This window comes from Alexandromys fortis, unplaced genomic scaffold (genome assembly GCF_014885135.2).
Source record: "Alexandromys fortis isolate MF-2015 unplaced genomic scaffold, M_Fortis_MF-2015_v1.1 scaffold_70, whole genome shotgun sequence".
In the NCBI taxonomy this organism is placed as follows: domain Eukaryota; kingdom Metazoa; phylum Chordata; class Mammalia; order Rodentia; family Cricetidae; genus Alexandromys; species Alexandromys fortis.
In genome coordinates, this window is record NW_026067955.1 from 7,828,126 (window position 1) to 7,850,039 (window position 21,914).

General features: G+C 39.9%; 1 protein-coding gene across 6 annotated transcripts in view; it reads left to right on the forward strand.

Annotated features, from left to right (window-relative positions):
- Window positions 1-995: 995 nt before the first annotated feature.
- Dennd4a (DENN domain containing 4A) overlaps window positions 996-21,914 on the forward strand; it is a 110,768-nt gene continuing 89,849 nt past the window's right edge. For 5 of the 6 annotated variants that reach the window (XM_050151830.1, XM_050151836.1, XM_050151837.1 and 2 more), the window contains exon 1: window positions 996-1,224. The gene's annotated coding sequence lies outside the window, so the exon portion shown is untranslated. Of the gene's footprint in view, window positions 1,225-17,093; window positions 17,149-21,914 lie in introns of all 6 variants that reach the window. The other variant, XM_050151831.1, reaches the window with a different exon arrangement.

The window sequence follows — 21,914 nt, forward strand, 5'->3', positions numbered from 1 at the left end:
CCCTTCCCCCACCAGACTGCAAGTCCCTGAAAGCAGACCTTTTCTGGTTCCCTGACCATTGTGTCCCCTCTGCTGGGTTTTCCGACAACGTTGTCGGAATGAATGAATGAATGAATGAATGAGTACAGAGGTATAAAACAAAACCATAATCTCGGTTAGTAAAAAGGTGAAGCCTGTTTTGCATAGATTAACTTGAACCGAGGGGGAAATTTTAAGGTCTTATTTCTTTCTTCATTTGTCCTTGGAATAATAGCTAACATTATTCAATATTTTTAAGCATACACTATAGCATTTCTGAGTAACCCTGTAGAGGTAATCAACCTTTATTATCCTCATTTTTCAAAGGCAGCCTGCCAATAACCATTAACGGTGGAGCCGTAGACCGGTTTAAGTAGGCCATATCCAATTAATCAATGTAATGGACACCCCTTCAGTCAACAATAGGTTTTTTATCAAGGCGCTTTTCAGAGAACCCCTCTGAATTTCCCCTCTTCCCTGACCTTCTACCTAGGGACTGAAAGCTACTGGTGGTTGCTAACCGCTCAGGGGGTTTCCTGCAGAATCCGAGTGACTTTGGTGGGCGGTTTTCAGCTCAGACCGCTGCACCAAGCTCTTGCAGGCAAGGACTGTGCAGTGCAGGGGAGGAAGGAAGAAACACGTTGGCCAGAGCTAGATCCTTGTGACTTGATGGTGAAAGAGGAAGGTACAGTACTCCTTGTTCACACTCGCCAGGGGTTCGGGATCTCCCTACCAGAAGGGGAACCACGGCGCGTTTCCCCAACTACACGCTGCGTCACCAGCCAGCCCGGGCCCGCCCCGCCTCCGGACCCGCCCACTTGCGGGGGTCCTCCTTAGCCCCCTCCTCCACGACCCACCCCCTTAGCCGGCCCTCTCCTGCCCCTCGGGTCAGACTCGGCCTGTGATTGGTCTGCGAGGCCACAGCCCCCGCCTCCTTGCCTTTTCCGTCACTCCCAAGATGGCGCCGGCCGCGGCGGGTTTGGCGGCTGGCGCTGTGGAAGGAGGCGGAGGCAGTGGCGACCGCGCGGGGAGGGGGAGTCCCGTCTGACTGAGACGGCAGGGCGGAGCGCCGGGGCCAGGGGATGAGCTAAGCGGGCTGCTAGTGCCGCGGCATTCAGCCCCCTCGTGTCCCGCCCGCCGCGCGTGAACGCATCGGACCCCGCGCTTCGGGCTCTCCCCGGCGCTCGCGCGGGGGTCGGCGGGGAGGTGAGTGGCGGGGGCGGCGTCGTGGGCATCGGTGGCGTGGGGAGCTGTCACGGCCCTGGGGAGCTGACTGGCAAGGGGGACGGCGAGCAGGGCGATAGGACTCGGAGGGCCGCTAGGCGCGGGCAGCTGCTTGGCAGGGCTCCGGCCGTCCGGGATAGCGTTCGCGCGCCTCCGTGTGGGTACGCGCGCGGGGCTCTGGGGTCTCCTTCCAGATTGGCCATTCAGGGCTGGCCTGGGGCTGTTGTTGTGGGGGTGATGGGGCGGGGGCGGACCAGGGGGGAGGTCCTGAAACTGGGATTTTTGACAAGCCCGTTACGTAAGGTGGCATCCCGGAATCCCACCTGCTCCAGGTTTCAGACCGCGGCGGGGGCTGCTTTCCCGCGGCTGCTCAGCTGCTCAGTCCAGATGCCGGGGCCCAACCGGGGCTCAGGTTCCACGTGAGCCCGGCCAGCGTCCAAGTTGTACAGTTTTTTTTTTTCTTTACTGTGTGTGTGTGCAATTCTTGGTCATCACCACTCCTTTTGAAGTTTATCTCTTTCTGGGGGAGAAAAGAGAAGGAGCAAAAAAAAAAAAAAAAAAAAAGCTTGTGACCTAAAATTGGGTCGCAGAGATATCTCTTCGTTATGGTGCTTTTAAATGACAGGACGTACTGAGAAATTTGGCTGTTGTTGCTCCAGTGTGCTTTTCATTCAGACGTATGGTTGGCCTCGGAGCCATAGAGAGGGTTTTTATTTGTCTTACAGGACAGTTATTTCTTGTTTGCAAAGCGGGGCAGGCATTCCATCAACAGGCGTGTATTTATTTGAGGGGAAAGCGGGTGTCAGCCAGCCAGAGACACGGGAGGGCAGAAATTGTGTCACACTGTGGATATATTATTCTTTTAAATGTATTGGACATGAATGAAAAGGATAGCCCAGGCGTAAAAGAAACAGTATTACACGATTACAAGCTTTTGTTTAGTGTATATACACAGCCTCGTTCTATTTTCTGCCTTTCCCATTCTGCCTCCTCTTTCCTTGGGGGAAGGAGGTGGAGACACCTGTAAACATCGTAGCCCAGGTTACACTAAGCTGTCGTAGTGCATTTGAGATAAAAAGGAGTCTCTGGAGGACCAAAGATTGGTTAATAAGTAAGGATTCTTGGACAAGTTGTTCAGTTTATGTTTGTAGTAGTTCTGGATACAGCTTCTGAAAAAAAGTGAATAGAATTTCTGATCTATTTGATTTCTAATTGAACGTAAAATAAGATTGTATTTGATTTCTTTTATGGGGACTTTGTTTTGTTGGGGGAGACATTTGAGGCAGCTTTTCATTTTCACAAACTCGCTTTGAACTGCAGCTCCCAGCAAGAGTCTAGAATAAGATATAGTTACCATCATCATTCTATATGTGTTACATAATTCTTTTTTTCCGAATGATTAAACACAGACCTACTTCACTGCGGAATTTTAAAAGAATGTGCTTGTGAAAGAAGTCAATTGATTTTGACACCAGCCTAATATTGGTAATAAAAAGGAGCAAATTTTGGCTTACGTGCCTGGGCTATCCTTTTCATTCATGTCCAATACATTTAAAAGCTTACGCGCACAAGTTTACATTTTTGAAGTTTGGTAAAGCAGTACAACTTATCTGTCTGTGCGAGAGAGCCAGGAACCTGGTGCTGATTTGACCTCTTCCACGGGAATTACCACCAGTTTAAGTAGTTATTGATTCTTAAGTTTCTTGGGACTGTTGTCCCATTTCTGACAACTTGAATACTATTTAGCATAATTGGGAAGTTATATGAAGGAAGGGACAGAGTACATCATATTAATTCATTCAGAAAACAATAAACATGTAACAAAGAAGAAAACAATATTTTCTTCCTGCGTGATACAAGCTACGTTAACTTTAGTTTGTAGAATCTTAAGCCTTCCGCTTGTGGGAAGCCTAGTTTTTCATAACCATCATTAAAGATAGAGTTGATTGTTATTTTACAGGTCTTTCATTCGTGTTTACACTGGTGTCTCATAATTGTAAGTGTAAAACTTGAGTGACTCCAGCAGGAAGACCGACTTGCCATTTCTGCTTTCTCCCATGTCAGAGATTTTTCTTTTCAGGTTTCCACCCTTTCCTGCTAGAGGTAAAAGAAGGAGATACTAAAGAAAAAGTAAATCAAGTTTTCTTCCTTTTGTTCTGTTCCCTCCATCCCCAATTGGTTTTTTATTCAGTAGAATTGGTGGGGTGGAGTGAAGAGAGTCCAGCTATACTTTATTACTGTATGTCATTGATATCACTTTGGAGTCTAAAAGAGCTTTGTAAAGCTTCTGTTTGCAATACTATTTTGGCATGGAAGTTGAGAGCCTCCTGCCCAACCACATGAGTGCTGGATATATATATATATATATATATATATATATATATATATATATATATATATCACTACATTCAGCTAAATTGCTGTGCTTATAATTACAAAGTGACATTAAAGAGTTAAGAGAAAATATTGAAAATCTGAAAATCTAAAGCCTTGTGGTTCAACAAGGAAACTGTCCTCTTGTTAGCAGAATATGGTGTGTATGTGCTCTCACAGTAACAGAGACAACTGGTTATTTAGGAGAATTGTCAGAGCCAACCTTGAGTTCATTTTTATGTCTATGGGTTGCCTCTGTGCACATTAACCAGGGTTCTTTATAGTTCTAGCACTAACTGCCCTATATTGACAGTGCCACCTATTGATAATGTACTCAATTTTTTTCCTCATTACTTTATTAGTTATTAGGCAACGACACTGGGATGTTTAAGAGATATCAATATTTTGCTAGTTACTGAGGATACAAAGGTGAATAAAACATGACTTCTGCCCTCCAACCTTGCCTGAGAAGCTTTGTTTGCTTTTGTGGCCATCAGTACATGCGTCCCCTGCTTTTCCTGTCCCACTGTTAATGCTCAATAGGATCTTTTTTCCCCGGGTATTCATATCCTTTTGTAACTTTCCTAGTGGGAAACTGTTTTGGGTTTTAGACACATAAACTTTTAGAACATTTGGTTTCATGTTGAAGTGTGTTTTGTTTTGTTTTGTTTGTTTTGTTTTGGTTTTTGGTTTTTTAAGTCAGGGTTTCTCTATGTAACTTTGGAACATGTCCTGGAACTTGCTCTGTAGACCAGGCTGACCTCACAGAGATCTGCCTGCCTCTGCCTCCTGAGTGCTGGGTTAAAGGTGTGTGCCACCATGGCCCGGCTTGAGGTGTGTTTAAGTAAAACCTGAAGTATGGAGATCAGAAATTTATTTTTAGTCCTGTGATAACTTTTGTTTGATTAGTGTGTGTGTGTGTGTGTGTGTGTGTGTGTGTGTGTGTTGTGGGGGCTAGAAGTTGGCATCAGATGCCTTCCTCGGTCACTTTATTTTTTCTAAACAGGGTCTCCCAATGAACCCAGAGCCTAGCAATTGACTAGACTGTCTGACTGCTGAGCTCCTGAGATCAGCTTTTCTCTGCCATTACCCAGCATTGGGGAGACAGATCTGTGCCACTCCACCCAGTCTTTTATGTGGGTGCTAGGGTTCAAAACTCATGTCTGGGTAGTAGAGACTTTACCCAATGAACTACATCTCTAGGTCTCTTACTAGTTTTAGAGACAGTTTACCCCTTGAGCTTTCCAGCTTCTTCCCTCCTCTTCCAGACAGCTGTGATTATAGACATGGCTGTCATGCCCTACTAACTGTAAGTGCTGTTTTGGAGATGAGACATTTTTCTTTTTGAAAAGTTTTAAAAATAAACTCAGCTACCAAAATATGTAGTGCACACCCACATGCCTACATAAAATGTTGACATTTTTCATTTTTGCTTCAGCTATTATATTTAATATAAAAGAACTATGTATATCACAGTTATCACACTGAATTCTAAAAGAGCAATATAGAAACTTTATAATTTATATGAAGTTGCAATCCTTTTTGTTCCCTCCAGTTTCATTTCTCTCCATCTCCCTTCCCACTTTCTAACCCGAATAATGAATGTAGCATCACTCTGGCGCCTGATCTTTGTTTTCAGATAGGCGCGTAGATCAGGCTGGAAGGAAGAATGCCTTGACCTTGAATTCCAGATCTCACTGTCCCTCCTTCCCCAAGGCTGGAGCTCCCAGCTCTACTCTGAGTGCTGAGAACAAAGTATAATGACATTTGTATGAAGAATGTCATGATGAAACCTAATACTTTGAATGTTACCCTGAAATTTTATTAAGAAAAATAAAGTATGGATTAGGGCCATGCTTCCTTGGTTTGAATCTTTGAAAACAATTTAAAAATTGTATTCTATGAGAATGAGTGTTTTGCTGGCATGCATGACTATGCACCAAGTGCATGCCTGGTGTCTGCAGAGTCCAGAAGAGGGTGTTGGCTCCCCAGGAACTGGAGTTACAGATAGTTATAAGCCACAAAAATGAGTATTATGAACCGAACTCAGGTCCTGTACAAGGGCAGTAAGCACTCTTAAACTGCTGAGCCTTCTCTCCAGTCCCCTTGGTTTGAATCTTGACTTTACTATATATATAATGGTTTTATAGTTATTTAAAGTCTATCCCTAGTGACCTGGCGCCTGATCTTTGTTTTCAGATAGGCGCATAGATCAGGCTGGAAGGAAGAATGCCTTGACCTTGAATTCCAGATCTCACTGTCCCTCCTTCCCCAAGGCTGATCCATCAAATAGGATCAGTAGAAATGCTCATTTCATAAGGTTTTTATTAAAAATTAAGTGAGTTTATTTACATAAACTTGAAAAAAAGCTTGGTAGTTTAACTGAGAATGGCTCCCATAGGCTCATAAATTTGAAGACTTAAACCACAGTTGGTGGAATTATTTAGGAAGGATTAGGAGGTGTAGCCTTGTTGGAGGAGGTATGTCACTGGAGGCTGGCTGTGAGGTCTCAAAAGCCCACACCTGTTGTAAGTGGAGCGGCGGGGCTGTGTCCCCAGCACCCCGGCCGCCTGCTAGCTCATGCCCGAAATAACAACACACAAACTGTATTCATTTAAACACTGCTAGGCCCATTTCTACCTAGCCTCTTTTCGGCTAACTCTCGCACCTGGACTAGCCCATTTCTAATAATGTGTGTAAGCACCCCAAGGTGCGCTTACCGGGAAGATTCTAGCCTACGCCCATCCTGGGTCGGAGCTTCATCGCGTGTGTGAGAGGAGCTATGGAGTCTGTCTGAGGAGTCTTACCTCACTTCCTCTTCCTCCCAGCATCCTGTTCTGTTTACTCCTCCCACCTATGTTTTAACCTATCAGGGCAAGCAGTTTATTTAATTAACCAATGAAATCAACAGATTGATATATGACACTCCCACATCACACACCATTCCCAGTTAGCTTTCTCTCTTTCTGCCTTGTGCATGTAGATCAGTTGTAAGCTCTCAGTTGCTGTTCCATCACCATGCCTGCTTGCTGCCTTGCTCCCTGGCATGATGATCATGGATCCTAACCTTCTGGAACTGTGATATTCCAATTAAATGCTTTCTTTTGTATTTTTCCCTTGTCATGGCAGTAGAACAGTAGTTAAGCAAATCATGTCAGCTGGGCATAGTGTTGCATGCTTTACACTCAGGAGGTAGAGGCAGGCACATTGCTGTGAGTTCAAGGCTAACCTGGTCTACATAGTTCCAAGAAAGCCAGAGCTACATTTTAAAAAAAAGGTGGTGGGTAGACAAGCCATGCCTGCTATGTCTTATACTCTCTTTCTCTCTCTTTTTTCTTCTTCAAATACTAATAAATTTAGGATGGTATTGATATTGTTGTGTCCTGTTATACAGTTATTGAATCTTCTTCATTTTACCCTGTCTCTATTGCTACTTTAGGTCCAGTTGGTTTATTTTTATTGCTGTGTAGGTTCCATTGAATGAATGGACTGAACTGCCAATTATTATGTCTTCTAATAATGCTCATTTACATGGTCCTTATTTTTATCTAATATAATCAATGCCTCATTAATATCCCTTTCTCTCTTAAAGTGTTGGCTCTCAACCTATAGGTTGTGACCCCTTTGTGGGTCAAATGACCCTTTACAGGATATCAGATATCCCGTGTATCAGATATTTACATTACCATTAATAACAGTAGCAAGATTACAGTTATGAAGTAGCAATGAAAATAACTTTATGGTTAGGGTCATCGCAACATGAGGAGCTGTATTAAAGGGTCACAGCATTAGGATGGTTGAGAACCACTGTCTTAAAGCAACGTGCTAGAGTTTTTCCAGGTCATAGACCTAGTTGTGAAATTGCTGAGTTCTAGGATAGATTTTTTTCCATTTTAAAATTATTTATAAGATCTTGACAACCATGTGTATTTCCCTTTCTGTATATGTATTCCAGGTGTTAGGTTTTGTTTTTTGCTAGTCTGCTTGATGTAAATAAAACAGCTTTTGATTTTTGTTCTGTGTGCTTATTTTTGGTCATCTCTTCAGTAATTTGTGTGTACCTATCCTTTACATATTTTCTTTTCTTAAAATAGATTTGTTGGCCAGGAAGTGATGGTGTATGCTTTTAATCTCAGCACTCAGAAGGCAAAGGCAGGCGGATCTCTGTAAGCTCGAGATCAACCTGCTCTACATAATGAATTCCAGCACAGCCAAGGTTACACAGAAACCCTGTCTCAAAAAAAAAAAAAAAAGATTGTTTGTGTGTGTTTATGTATCTGTGTGAGGATATGTGCAGGTGTGAGAGAGAGTGCAGGTGTTTGCAAACTCAGGTCAGGGAGGTTTTTTTTTTTTCCTGGTACTCTGCCTGTCTCTTTGAGGTAGGGTCTCTTCTTGAACTGAGGAATTGTGCTTTCTTGTCTAGGTAAGCCCCACTGATTCTCTTGTTTCTCTTTTCCTTGGGATCTGGGATTACAGACATGCATGGGATGCCTGACTTGTTATGTGCTTCTAAAATCTGAACTCTGGCCCTCATGGTTGATCAGCCAGCACTCTTCCTGGTTGAACCATCTCTCCATCCCCTTCTTTACATATTTTCTACTTGGCCTTTTTCTTACTTATTTGAAAAAAGTTGTTTTGCTTATTTTAAAAATATTTTCAGGATATTTACAAATGTTAGAGAAGCCCATTTTTCTTTTTCTTTCCCCTTTTCTTCTTCTTTTTTTTTTTTTTTTTTTTGATGTTTCTAACTTTTTGGAACAGTTACTATTGATTGAGATTGCAGTGCCTTATCCAACTTGTCATCTTCTCCTCAAGCTGTTATCCAAATTGAACTTATTTACTTTCATAAACTTCTGCTTTTATTAATTTTGTTGTATTTCAGAGATATCATGGACCTCTATTGACTTCATAATTCAAGGAAGAGGCTTTTAGTAATTGTATACAAGTCCTTACGTCTCACTCTCTTTTTTATATCCACACATTCACTGAAATCTCTATTATTATTATTATTGTTATTATTATTATTAATTTTGGGACAGAGTTTCTCTGTGTAGCCTTACCTGTCCTGGAGCTCACTGTGTAGAGCAGGCTGGCCTCAAACTCACAGAGATCTGCCTGCCTCTGCCTCCTGAGTGCTGGAATTAAAGGCATGCACCACCACCGCCCTGCTGAACTCTCTGTTTATCTGGGTACGTGTACCCCAGGCTGACATCCATCTTACTTTGTAATATAGTTAACTCCTGATCCTTTTGCCACTACTCAATCATTTTAACATGATTTTTATTATACTTCTTTATTTTCCAATGTGTGTGTGTATGTGTGTATTTATGGCACATGCATGTGCCTGAATATCAAGGTCAGTGGACAATTTGCTGGAGTTCTCTTCTTCTACCTATGGTACCTAGAGTTTAAATTCAGATTTTCAAGCTTGGTGGCAGCAGCCTTCATCCACAGAACCGTCTCTCTGTCCATTAATCAGAAACTTCCATAGCATCCTTACCCTAATGCTTTCCTTATTAGGAACTATTTATTCTCACTGGTGTTCTTGTTTCAGTTTTGTCTTCCTGAAATTAACTTCTTCAGAATTGCCAGAATGATATGTCTTGGACACCAATTGAAAATTCCTCACTTGTCAACTGGATGACTTGTTGCACTCCTTACCACGTCATTAAAATTCTCCACAATTTGGCCTTTGTCTGACTCTGTAATCTTAACTCTTATAATTTCTACTTTCCATTTCTGCTCCAGCCTTATAGCACTATGTCTTGAAGTTTCCTTGAATATATACGTTATTTCTGGAGTGTTGCATTGCTGCCGTGGCCCTTCTGCCTGCAGTGCTGTCATGGCTCCCTTTCTTTTTGTTTTGTCAGGCTAAGTCCTTTATATCCTTTAAGAATCAGTTAGGACTTTATTACTTCCTCCATAAAGTCTTCTCATATATGGATTATTGGGTCCCTCCTGGAATAACCCGTAATTACTTTGTTATATTTCAAGTCCAGAGAAGTCAGTCAATGAGAATTTGTGGAGGGGCCAGAAAGATGACTCAGTTGGTAAAGGGTGCTTGCTGCCAAGCTCTACAACCCAAATCGACTCCCCAGGACCTGCATTTTGGAGAGAACTAACTCTAGAAGGTTGTCCACTGACCTACCATGTGTGCTGTGACACATGTAACACAGAAGATAAACAAATAAATGCAATTAAAAAATTTGTTGGGTCAGTTATTGTAGCATGAGAGGAAATACCAAGTACTTGGCTAAAGGTCAGTGGGTATGAGATTGGAACCTGACTGCTTCTGTTTCTTTGTTCCTAAGTTTCCTCCCATGTAAAATTGGGAAAAGGATGCTTTTATAAAGTTGTAACACTTAAATTTGGTGATGCAAATAAAGTGTTTAAAACAATGTCTGGTACCTAGTGAATATCCTATCCAAGCTATTGTTGACTTTAGCGTATTTTAATTTATGTGTCTGTTTCCAACATTAGGCTTTGAATCAGTGAGTGATGGAATACACCAAGGAAGTCTAATCTTCCAGTGAAAGATAACATTTCTAATTTTTCAGAATGTCCTGAAAAGTTGAGTCTAAGTCCCCTTTTTCTAGCAACTCCATCTTTGGCATCTTGCCACACATGTGAAATTGACATTGATGATAATTAGCATTTCTTAATTATACTACATAATTGGTTCCTTATTTAAAATTCAGCATGCTTTCCTTAGTAGTTCTGCTAGAACTCTAGGAATACCATTTCCTTTTAAGCTTCACTTCGTCTGTTTGGCGTTTAACCAACTTTTCCAGATATGGATTAAGGTGTGAGGGGGCTGAACAGACGGGTAGAATGAGAGTAAAACATTATACTTCTGAGCCAAACATGTCCAGTATACCTTCACTGTTTGTTTTAGAATAAGTTATCAGACTATTGGATAATTTCAATCAGATGTAATATCAGTAACCATTTTCCAGAAGTAATATAAGACATTAGAAATGATCAATATCCTGTCTTCTTCCATTGTTGCGAATGGTTAAGACTTGTTTACTTCTAGTCATTTTTTATTATTTCAGAATCCTTTTTTCCTTAGATTTAGCATTCCTTATTTTGTTCTGAATACTAAAACCATCTGTATAATCTTGACAAATTGATGGAAGTCCTGTTTATTTTATTTTTATATCTGAGCTTGCTATTAAATTTATAGGTGTTTTTTCACTGTTTTTGATTAGATGAAAGTTTGTCTTATTTTGATTTTAGGAACAGTACAAAATTACTGGTATTCATTCCTCTTCAGAATCCATTTGAAAATTTTTGTTATAGAAACTAGAATTTTTTCCTTAAAAGGTCTAAAGTTGCTAAAGGAAAATTCTAACAAACTATTATCAAATTACTGTGGGAATTTTAATGTATCAGTCTTGTGTTAGAAGCTTATAGCATATAATGATTGTGGTGTCTGGAACTGCTTTCTTTAAAATGCCATTATCTAGCCGGGCGGTTGTGGCACACGCCTTTAATCCCAGCGCTTGGGAGGCAGAGGCAGGTGGATCTCTGTGAGTTTGAGACCAGCCTGGTCTACAAGAGCTAGTTCCAGGACAGGCTCCAAAACCACAGAGAAACCCCAGTCTCGAAAAAATCCAAAAAATAAACAAACAAACAAACAAACAAAATATATATATATATATATATATATATATAAAATGCCATTATCTTAGCATTGAGTATTTCAGTTGAAGACTCTTGAGTATCATGTTTTTAAGAAAATGGATGTAGGTAAAGAGGGAAAACTGAAATTATATTTTGGTTTGTTAAATAGAGCTGGCTCTTACCAGTAGAAAAGTTGACCCTCACCTCCTTTTTAATCAATATTATATTTAAGTGATACCATCTTTTTCTGTAAAAAATAATTTAAGTTGGTATGGTGGCAAATACTTATAACATCTCAGTGTAGTAGAAGCTGAAGCAGGAACATGAAGAGTTCTAGGCCAGCCTGACCTGTAAAGTGAGACACTGTCTGAAGAATTAACCCTTCCACCGGCCCCTTGTTCAAATAAGCTATAAGATATACCCTATCCTTCCATCTGCAATTTTTCCTGGATGTCACAACTTTGTAATAATATTTTCTTTAAATATATATTTTTAAAAATGTAGTTTGGAGGATTGAACCTGGGTACCTGTGCTTGCTAGGCAAGTGTATTATCACTGAGCTACCTCCCCAGCTTTGTAATAGTATATATTCATGTTGCTGTGTTGGCAGTAATTTTACTGAAGTTGGATCCATGGGCTGTTGTTTGAACCTGTTCTCATTGATAAATACTTTTCATTCTTGTAGGCTAAGGAGTGATAGAAGTTTCTAGGTTCATAGATATTTTTAAAAATAAGACTCGTTTCTGATTAATTTTTATTTTAATATTTCTCGACTATTTTTTTTTAAGTGGCAGAGTCTTACTATGTAGCTCCAACTGTCCTAAATAATCCGTATATAGGTGAGGCTGCTTTAAACTTGGGATAATCTTCTTGTCTCTCCCTCCTCATGAATGCAGGGATTACAAGAGTAATTTAGAATGCCCATGATCTTTTTGGGGGGTTTGAGGGTTGTTGTTTGTCAGCTTTCTTTTGTTTGTAGGCAGTAGAAACCAAATTTAGACTAATTCATTGAAAACAGGAATTAATGACAAGGATACTTGAAATTGCATGGCATCTAGTGATAGAAGAACAAAAGAGCATGAACCTGGAGTTGGACACTCCCCAGCAATCAGCAGCGTCTGTCGCAGCACTCTGGACTAGAGAGATTCCCACGCCTCTACTCGTCACTTCATCTTTGTCTCTCTGCATGTTGTCTTTCACCGCTGTGTGTGGTAGACATGGCTTCTGGCTTTTGTTGTTTCGAGATGAGGTCTTCCAATGCAACTTGGCTAACCTGGGACCAGTCTGGCCTCAGGCTCATAGCAATCCACTTGCCTCTGCCTCCCAGTGCTAGGATTAAAGGCCTGTGTGTCTTTGTCAGGCTGTCTTCTGACTTTTTTTTAATATATATATATATTTATTTATTTATTTATTATGTATACAATATTCTGTCTGTGTGTATGCCAGCAGGCCAGAAGAGGGCATCAGACGTCATTACAGATGGTTGTGAGCCACCATGTGGTTGCTGGGAATTGAACTCAGGACCTTTGGAAGAGCAGGCAACGCTCTTAATCTCTGAGCTATCTCTTCAGCCCATGTCTTCTGACTTCTAAATTCATATATTGTCTCATGATTCTGTGATCTCATTCTACATCCCTAAGAGAAAATCTAGTAAAAGGCAAGCATTTTCTGCCTGGTCTAGTCAGCTATGGCAAATGAAACCAAAGTTTCACTGAACATGACTCTCAGCCTTAGTTTTGTGGAATAGGATAGGATTTACAGCTTCCCAAAGATACGTGTGTATAACAAATAGACATTCTGAAAGTTAAAGGTTATAAAAGGATACTAGATGATGAAAAATAAAGTTAATTTTTTAAATGAAATTAAAAAAAAACTCTGTGTCTTTAGATAATACCAGAAAACTTAAATTCTTACACTTCCTATTCATTGGTGATTATTACAAAAGCCATAAACATGTCTCCTATTTTTAGGTGAAAGCGAGTGGTGTTAGAGGTACCCTTTTAGCTTCTATGTATAGTATTTGTGTTTAACTCATTCTATGAATGCCTGTATATTAATATAAACCATCATTAATATATTAACTTCTCGTTGTAGACTTACTATGTAGCTCAGGCTGGCCTTAGACTTGTTGTGTAACCCATGCTAGCCTCCAAAATAGACTACCCATTAGTGGTGGTGTTTTTTTTACTCCAGTGCTAAGGACTGAATCAAGGACATTCTAGGCAAGTACTCTACCACTGAGCTATATCACCAGTATGACATCTCTTATTAAGCAATTATTTATGTACTGCCTGTGTAATGCCAAGGACTGTGCTAAAACAAGTGTTTTCAGAGTAGGGTGGTATTATTGCCTACTCTCAGAGAATTCATGCTCTGCTGGGGAAGAGTAGATGGTCAAAGAACTTCTTGTAGTATTCGTGTGATAATCATATACAGTATGTTTAATATACTCTTGACACAGACTAGAAAATGGCAGTCTTTCCTAGCACAGGGCAGGACTCATGTCACTGTCACTGGAGCTGAACTTTTGATGTGAGTGTTCTGGTGGGAGGAGCTGAATTTGAACTTGCAAAGGTATCTGTAGTTATGTAAAGGGGAACTCTGTTCAAGTGAAACTCAAGTGAAACATTATACTATTTAGCTTGCTGAAACTGAAATTCAACCCTGTTTTCAAGCCTGTCCATCACATGTCAGTAATTATGGCCCTTCTGAAAAGATAGTTATAGGATTTAGAATACTCAGATTATCTGTTCTTTATGCGGCCTTTGAGAATAAGATGTCATTGATAGCTTCCTTGTAGATTCTTTCTTCAGAATTTTCTAGTAGTTAGTTGATTGGGTTGTTAGTTTCCTTTCATAATTATGTTTCCTGTTCACACCTAGACCTTTATAGAGTGGGGAAGAGACTGAAAATGAGAGAACTCATAAAATGTGTAGAGAGCATAGTTCATATCAAAGTAAATGTTGAGGAAGGTGGGGAAGAGTAATGGCAAAAGTGATATATACCTAATGTAATGATATGTACCTGCTGAAAATGACATATACCTAGAGGTAGTTCTAAAATGAGCTTAAATACTGGAAATTTATAATTTTAGAGAAAAGATCATACATGAGGTTTTTTTTGTTGTTGTTGTTGTTGTTTGTTTGCTTGCTATTGGATTTTTGAGACAGAGTTTCTCTGTGTAACAGTCCTGGCTGTCTTGGAACTAGCTCTTGTAGGGTGGTCTCAAACTCACAGAGATCTGCTTGTCTCTGCCTCTTGAGTGCTGGGATTAAAAGGTGTGCTCTACGACGCCTGACTCTATACACAGTTTTTGTTTTGTTTTAAATCTCCCTACCTCATCTTCTTGAATGCTGGGTTTACAGGTAGGTGTACACTACTATCCTGGTCCCATACGATATTATTTAATATCATTTTTCCTCTGTAGAATTATTATGTAAAAGTCTATACAGAAAAAGGCTTTGTGCTTCATCACTCTGGCTACTTGATGAACACTTTCACTTCCTTTATGCATTCATTCATGAGTCCTACTTCTCCCTATCACAAATAACCAAACAAAACAAGACGACCCCCCCCCCCAAAAAAGCCCAGATTCCTATTCTGAGAAGTAACTGAAGAGAGAAGGGAAGTAAGAGGCCAGCTTAAGGGATGGTGTGTGTGTGTATGTGTGTGTGTGTGTGTTTGTTTCAGCATGAAGTTTATAGAGCAGACTCAAAAATATCATCATTGTCATCTAAGTTAGAAATTGTGGCTTATTTTTCACCATAGAATTGGAAACAATTTGCCTTTTCTTACCTTACCATCATACATTCAAGTGTGGTCACTAATGTTGCTCAAACCCAAATCAATGCAAAAGCTATAAAATAAACAAAGGATAAAACAAAGTCAACCCCACTGTGATTTTTCAAGCACATTTCTTGGTATCTAATTATTTAAGGTCCATTACTTTCCCCCATGTGCAGTGTCTGAGTGGAGCTTTGGTTTGCCTGGCAGTCCAATGCTAGTTGAACTGGGATTTGAACTCTACTCAGATGATCCTAGTATACGCAACTGCTCTATTAGAAAAATAAATCAAGTTTTTATCCATTTCTAATCTGCCTACCTGTCAAATGTTAGGTTTTACTATAACCACTTTGGAAAACTGATATTTATCAAAGTTGAACATGCATAGTCCCATGTGCTAGTGATCTTCTTTGTTTTTTATGTTTGCATTTATGTGTCAAAGGACATATACACAGCATTTTCTTTTTCTTTTTTCTTTTTTGGTTTTTCGAGACAGGGTTTCTCTGTGGCTTTGGAGCCTGTCCTGGAACTAGCTCTGTAGACCAGGCTGATCTTGAACTCACAGAGATCCGCCTGCCTCTGCCTCCCGAGTGCTGGGATTAAATGCGTGCGCCACCATTGCCCAGCTACACAGCATTTTCTATCCAACTTTAATCACAGTAGCCTAGCACTGGAAATAAACTAGATGTCCATTAACAAAAGAATAGGTAAGTAAAGTTGTTCAGAATTGTTTAAAAATTGTCATTAAGATGAAAAATGCCCAGAAATGTAAAACAACCTACTGCTCCACAGAACAACAGTGGCAAATTCTCAGAAATGATATAAGGTGAAAAAGCAAGCTTCCCCTCCCCAGTGTAGACTGTGCGAGTCCTCCCATGTTCCATTCTTACAGTGTTCACAAAGAGAGAAATCTGGCATTAGAATTCAAAATGGTGGTTTTCCAGAAAAATTGAAGGGGCTTTCTGTTCCTGGCAGTATTGTGTTCTTGACACTGGAGGTATTTATAATGGTTAGTGAGGATTCTTGCAGTTGTAGTTTTTTTGTTTGTTTGTTACACTTTAGTTAAAAAGAATGAAAATGGGACTGGAGGGATGGCTCGGGGCTAAGAGTACTTGTTGCTTTTGCAGAGGACTGTTTGTCCCCAGCATCTACATGGTGGCTAACAAGCATCTGTCACTCTGAGGAAATCAGATGTCCTCTTCTGACACTTCTGTAGCACCTGACTTGCACATGGTGCATACATACATCAAGACACTCATACACATAATAAATCAGAACAATAAAACAAAAACATTCCTGTGCTTGGACTAAATTGGGGAGCAAGGCTAAGTGAGCCCCTCAGGCTCACTAAGCTGATCTGAGTAGGCTGCAGTGTCTGAGAGATCTGGGGAAAGGAATTTCAGGCCCTGCTCTCCTCCTGATGGTTTGTGCCACTATGCACATGTTAAATTAGCCTTTCTGGAATTTAATTTTCTCATTAAACAAATGGTAGGATCAAACCAAAAGATTTTAAAGGTCCTTCCCTTTAAATTTAAATTCTGAACATAAAGCAATTGCTGTTAATCTTTTAAAGGAAATTGGATATAAATAATCATTAGATCAATAGTTTGATTTAAAAAATTTAGTTTTGTGACAATTTTTCTTTATAAATTAGAAAAATGCCTACTACAACTTCTTTAAAATTTCTTTCTCTGTCTTTCTGTCTGTCTGTCTGCTTCCCTGCCTGCCTTTCTTCCTTCCTTCCTTTCTTTGTTTTCTTGAGACTGAGTCTCACTCTATAGCCTTGGCTGGCTTGAAACTCACCATGAAGACCAGTTTGGCCTCACAGAAATGTGCCTGCCTCTGCCTCCTGAGTGTTGGGAACAAAGCTATATGCAATTACAGCCAGCCTTTTTAATTTAACACACACACACACACACACACACACACACACACACACACACACACACGTGTCATCATTATATGTAGTCCCTGGCTGTGCGATAGCACAGGAAAGCTTTTCTTCTTTTGTCTGACTATAACTTAGTAGTAGCTGTTGAGTAATTTTTCCTCATTGTCTCTTTCTCCAGTCACTACTATCCTACTGTCGGGCTCTATGAAATCATCTCAAGAATGTTTTAACAGGTAAACAAAAATAAAAATAATAAATAAAAATTAAAACAATGTTTAACAGAATCGACTTAGTTTGAAGAGTAAAATCACACCTGTACATAGTTCCTAGCACTAGGAAAGCTGCAGCAGTTCAAGGCCAGTTTGACACCGAGTGAGAGACTCACCACAAACAAACAAACAACAACAACAGCAAAATAGGCCAGGCGGTGGTGGCACATTCCTTTAGTTCTAAGCAAGCAGAGACCAACAGATCTCTAAATTCGAGGCCAGCCTGTCTACAGGGAGAGTTCCAGGGCAGCCAAAACGACACAGTGAAAACATGTGTTTGAAAAACAAACCAAACCAAACCAAAAAAAAAAAAAAACATAAAATCAATACCAACATCCCCATTCATCAAATCAGTTTTAGGTAATTTCAAAATATATGAGAGATCATTCTAATTCACAGTGCTGTTCACACTTGTCAAGTGTGCTCATTTGCCTATATCATCACTAGTGCTGGGCTTGTTTTATTTTCATTTGTTCAATTTAATTTAGAACCCCAAAGTCTAATTATTTGCAAGATTCATGGTTCTTCCAAGGATTTTAGTATTTGTATGTTTTCTGTTTTTTTTTTTTTTAACAGTGTGTGTATTTCGCTTATATATGTATCTGTTTGCTTTTTTTTTTTTTTTTGGTTTTTTTTTTTTTTGTTTTTCGTGACAGGGTTTCTCTGTAGCTTTGGAGCCTGTCCTGGAACTAGCTCTGTAGACCAGGCTGGTCTCGAACCGGAGTGCTGGGATTAAAGGCGTGCGCCACCACGCCTTTAATCCCAGTATCTGTTTACTTTATGCATGCTTAGTGCCCACAGAGGCCAGAAGAAGGCATTGTATCCCTGGAACTAGAGTTGCAGACTTTTTAAATGAATGGCAACAAAATTAGAATCAAACCTGGGTTCTCTGAAATAGCAGCCAGTGCTCTCAGTCGTGGAGCCATCTATCTCGTCCCTTTTTATTCCTTTTTAACAGTACTTATTTGTGCATGTTTATCTATGCATATGCCACAGTGCATCTGTAGAGGTCAGAGAAGCTTGTGGGAATTTTTTCCTTTACCATGGGGATCCTAGAATGAATTCAGGCTTTTTTTTTTTTTCGAGACAGGGTTTATCTGTGTAACAGCCCTGACTGCCCCAGAATTTGCACTGTAGACCAGGCTGGACTCAAACTCACAGAGATTCACCTGCCTTTGCCTCCTGAGTGCTGGGATTAAATGCGTGTGTGACCAGTTGTTTTTGTTCTTTTTGTGCGTGTAAGAAAGGGATTCTTGTAGCTCCAGCTGGTCTCAGACCCCCTATTCAGCCAAGAATGGCCCTCTGCTTCTCTACTCCCTGGGCACTGCTATCACATGCATATATAAGATGCCTGACTCTTAGTGATTGGGTTTCTGTTTGAAGTGTTTGTTTTTAGTTTTTCATCATCTAATATGCCATATAAAAATTTTAAATTACACTAATCGTTATTAGATAGAAGGGTAAGGAAATTCTCAAAGTTGTTTTCAAGGATTCTCAGAGTCCATTTTGTATTTTTTACAATGTGTGGGGAAAAATGGAAAGTTTTTTTTTTTTTTTTTTTTTTTAGTCTTAAAGCCTTTTTAAATGGATGGTGACAGATGGGTAGGAAATTAGAATGTTCAACATTGATCAAATGAGAGAATTTTAAATTTATATTTGAAGGCAGAATTGGACTTTTGTGTGGTTTGTTTACATCTGTAAAGCGAGGAGTGGCCAGATACTGTGATATCTAAGAGAAACAGATCGTTCCACTGTTGCTGGCAGTTCACGCTAGCTCCCTTTTAGCAAATGCAGATGCTAGTCCAAAGAGGAAGTAAAAAGGAAGAGAGTTAGGGGTAGTGTGCAAGGGGGAAATTAAGTAAAAGAAGACTGTGCAAGAAAGGAAATTTAAAATCAAACTTCCTTTTCATGCTGGTGACCCAGGACACTTGGATTTCAGACAGTGCTGGTTGCAAATGACTTTTAGCGAAAGATTGGTGGCTGATTTTTTTTTCTTTTTTTGCAGTTAATCTAGATTTTACGGTTGGCAATGGTAAATTTCAGTAATCTTAAGAGAATATTGTAACATTAAAAATTCCACAGATGCCTTTTCCTCATATCACTGTAGTCACTTTTCATCTCTACTTCCTCTTTTTTTTTTAAAGATTTAATTAATTAACTATTTTGGGGGATTGTGCTAGGCATCTAACCCAGTGCTCTGTGTGTTGGCCAGTGCTCACTACCTGCAGAGCTGTATTCCAGCCCTTTAGTTTGCCCTTCTCTTCTTAATTCCTTAAAAAAATGTTTTATATTTTTATTTTATTTATGTGGACAACTTGCTCTCCTTCTACCATGTGGGTCCTGGCCATGGGACTCAAGTCATTAACAGTAGTAGGCTTGCTGAGCTGTCTCACTGGCCCTCCTTTTTTTTTTTTAATTCTTCTCATATTTTTTAATCCAACTTATTCCTTTTCCCCCATTTACTCTCTGGTATAATTTTTATTATTCATTCCTTTTCTTTTCTTTTTTTTTTCTTTTGTGAAGTTTAACTTGAGTCTTTATATACTAACATTCTGCTTAGGGAAGCCCAGGTTCACTAACAAGCAGTAGTTCCCTCGAGGACTCTTTTATCTTACATCCTTGAAGATGAAGTATAGTATAGTAGAACTCCAGAGTAAAAGCCATAGATTGACTTATTTGGTTATAGGCAGGCTACTATACTGTAATTAAAAAATTCTTCAATTATAAAAGGAGTAATTGAAACAAAGTCTCCATGGACTCTCCTTGCTCTAAAATCTCATCATTCTGTGATGTTTTCACTTTCTTGTTTCTACTGTTTTGACCTCACTCATTACTAAGTGTTCATACCTGCCATGTGTTTCTAACTGCTATAATAGAAGACACAGAAATCAAGCAGTCTTTGAATTGTCTGTAGTCTATCTGGAGACAAGTGACTGTACATTAAAACTCAGTATTTCCAGTCTGATCTTGTTCTGTCAAGAACAGATCCATATTCCCAAGACAATACAAGCTAGGTGAGGGGCAAAAATGCTTCTGAACACAAGATGACTTTTCTAGTTCTTTCAAACCTGAGTTCCTGCTGTAGCTGTTCTGTAGCATTTTTGTTGCCTATTTGTTTCCAGTCTGTAGTTTCTGTGTAATGGGAATATTTATCTTAAAACCGAGGAGGCTGGTCTTCATTGTGAGTGGCTAGATGATCACTGTCAGTGACGTGTACATGCCTGTTGTAATAAGAGCGGTGGGGCTGTGTTCCGCCACCCAGCTAGCTTTACCCAGAAATAATTACGCAGAAACTGTATTCTTTTAAACACTGTCTGGCCCATTAGTTTCAGCCTTTTATTGGCTAGCTCTTACATATTGATCTAACCCATTTTTAATATTTTGTGTAGCACCACGAGCTGGCTTACCAGGAAAGATCTTAACCTGCGTCTGTCTGGAGCGGGAGAATCATGGTGACTCACTGACTCAGCTTCTTTCTCCCAGCATCCTGTTCTGTTTACTCCACCCCCCTAAGGGTTGGCCTATCAAATGGGCCTAGGCAGTTTCTTTATTTAACCAATGAAATTAACACAAAACAGAAAACTCTCCCCCATCACATGCCTTTATATATGTTTGTAGAATCATGATCAAAAGGAATGGGCCCTAGCCTGACTGAGTGTAACCCACTGATCTTTCTGTGCCATAAAAATTCCTTATATTTTGGTTTGTTTCTGCACACCTTTGTAAGGACCTGTTGCTTTAGGAAATATCTTTTACTTTGATGGGTTGTGTATGTGTGTGTAACCATGCTAAGGAAAGTAGGGATGGAGGCGGTGTCTAAAGGAAAGTATATGTAGTTAGGAGAGGGTGCTATGACATGTGTGCTTCTTGTGCAGGAAGGACATTGTATTTTTTTCCTTTTTTATTGATTTTTATTGAGCTCTACATTTTTCTCTGCTCCCCTCTCTGTCTCTCCCCTCCCCTTCAACTCTCCCATAGTCCTCATGCTCCCAATTGACTCAGGAGATCTTGTCTTTTTCTACTTCCCATGTAGATTAGATCCATGTATGTCTCTCTTAGGGTCCTCATTGTTGTCTAGGTTCTCTGGGATTGTGATTTGTAGGCTGGTTTTCTTTGCTTTATGTTTAAAAACCACTTATGAGTGAGTACATGTGATAATTGTCTTTCTGGGTCTGGGTTACCTCACTCAAAATGATGTTTTCTAGCTCCATCCATTTGCCCGGAAATTTCAAAATGTCGTTATTTTTTTCTGCTGTGTAGTACTCCATTGTATAAATGTACCACATTTTCCTTATTCACTCTTTAGTCAAGGGGCATTTAGGTAGTTTCCAGGTTCCGGCTATGACTAACAAAGCTGCTATGAACATAGTTGAGCACATGTCCTTGTGGCACGATTGAGCATCCTTTGGATATATACTCAAAAGTGGTATTGCTGGGTCTTGAGGAAGGTTGTTTCCTAATTTTCTGAGAAATTGAAATACTAATAGCCAAAGGGCTCTACCAGCTTGTACTCTCACCAACAATGGAGGAGTGTTCTCTTTATCCTACAACCTCTCCAGCATGAGTTGTCATCAGTGTTTTTGATCTTGGCCATTTTTACAGGTGTAAGATGGAATCTCAGGGTTGTTTTCATTTGCATTTCTCTGATGACTAGGGATGTTAAACATTTCCTTAAGTGTCTTTCAGCCATTTTAGATTCCTCTGTTAAAAGTTCTCTGTTTAGGTCCATA